The sequence below is a fragment of the Anas platyrhynchos genome, chromosome 1, assembly GCF_047663525.1.
Source record: "Anas platyrhynchos isolate ZD024472 breed Pekin duck chromosome 1, IASCAAS_PekinDuck_T2T, whole genome shotgun sequence".
Lineage (NCBI taxonomy): Eukaryota > Metazoa > Chordata > Aves > Anseriformes > Anatidae > Anas > Anas platyrhynchos.
The window spans coordinates 73079774-73081917 of NC_092587.1; positions in this window are offsets into that span (position 1 = coordinate 73079774).

The window sequence follows — 2144 nt, forward strand, 5'->3', positions numbered from 1 at the left end:
CTCTTGGCGACTGCAGCGTAAAAGCAGACACTAACTTTTTAAAGTGACAAACAAAGTTTATCACATTGTCTTTGGAGAACTTCTATTCTGGCCTGTTTGTGGAAAGCTTTTTAACTTAACTTCTCTATGAAGTCAGAAAAGCAAATAAAAAGTACCATATTTTTAACACATTCCCAAATGCTGTGTGCTTTCCAGTATCTCAGATAAAACTATGCAATTAGGCAATTTTAAAACTCATAAAATCTGCAGACAATGCAAGACCAGACAATACAGCATAGACATAACACATTAGACTGTGTGTTAGTTATAAATTAAGAGGCAACATGCATAATAGGGAAAGAAGGGTAGAAAAGGAAATGGAGGGATGAAATTCTTTCAGCAGTCTCAGTGGTTCTTAAAAATTGTATCTAGTCGCATGCTCCAAGTGCTCCAAGTGTTTCTGAACTTGTCTCCTTCCTCTGTAGGGTGGGAAGCTCTTCTTTCTGTGGCTGTTCCTTCAGAACAGCCAAGTACCCTTTTTCTAATCTGGGCTCAAGCTTCTTTCCCAGTTTTCTGTAAACTCATGCACTTAATGCAGGCATGATCTCTGCAGCCATCAAAAAAACAAAGTCATTGTGGCCTTATTTAATACATTTTGGCAAATAAGCATAGTGAATGGGATTCTCAGCAGAAGTTTGGCTACTGAAGATGGCTTTAATTCTTAGGTCTCTCTCTGTTCCTTCAGCTGCCTGGCTGACAGACAGTCCCAGGCAACACTTACCAGTGCCCTATTTTTTTTATATTACAGTATTCCCAGGCATTAAAAGAAAAAGGCCTTTGCCCAGCTCAAACTCCATAGTGTCTGATAAAGCTGATATTTATATTTTTTTGTATGAAGCTGTCTGCAAGCCATAAAAAACCCTCTAACCATTACAACATACACTCTGCCACTGGGACCCTTTTAAGAGGTGACCTGCTTTCATAAAGAGCTTCAGGCTTGCAGAGTTCTTCATTAGTGAAGTGTATGGGTGAGAGGTTGTAGGGCACTCTGGGACATGTGACAGTCCAGGAGTATCCGATCTAGCTTATTAATTTTAATTATCTACACAGTAATGAAGGCAGTATGTCAGAACACTGTTCCGCATTGGGAAAGGGAAAACATATCTCTGACACTTTGCCGATAATACTATATTTGATTTCTTCAAATGATGGACAAGGTGCTAACCAGAATCACACAGGAGAACTTTACAAATACTATCAATTTACATTTAATAAGTTAGGAGTGCGTATACAGAGAGGCAGCAGAAGATACAGAGGTATTTATGTAGAATATTAATTTTTGTACTTAAAATCTTTCTGTAGTAGTTCAGGCAGAGATGGCACTCTCTGTTCACCTCACTGGGGGAACTCAGGGTTTAAATAAGTCTTCTTTAGCTAGTTAAAATTTCTTGGAAGATTATTACCTTTGTCCTTAAATGCATTCATTTCCCTGTGGAGAATCCTTGCAGAGAGGTTCTCCATTACATGGCTGCTGGGAGATTTCCAACAATTCATATTTTTCCCAATTAATTTCAGGCTGAAATATTGATTCATTTGTGGAATGAACTGATAATAAGACTGAATTTCTGGGTTGGAGAGTCAGATATGTGTACCATGGGGTATTATCACTATATACTATAAATTTATGCCCTGTTGGATGAGTCTGTGATGTCTGCTGTATAGATTAACTTACCTAGTTTTGCTTCAGAAGCAAATTGAAAGGAATAACATGATGATGACTTAATGCCTCTGAAGATAATGAAAACATCAATGACTCTGTAGCTCATGGTGTGAGAAGCTGGTGACAATACAAGATCTGAATGCTGTAAATAACATATGTTCAAATTGAAAAGTTTGTAGATGGTAGATAAACACTTTCTCCATGTAAGCCTAAAACATATTCAAATCAGTGGATATCATGCTATTGTATGAATAAGTTGTCAATGGCTGTCAAGTTTTAACAAGTCCAACTTGATATGGATGCACAAAAAAAAGAGCCCCAGAGCATTTTCAGGCTCATTGCTAGGACTTCATTCTGTCTGTATTAGTTTTTAACCAGTCTTCTGACAGTGTAGTTGAAAAGAGACATCAATTTGAAGTTAAAACATAGCATGGCATCCCTGCTT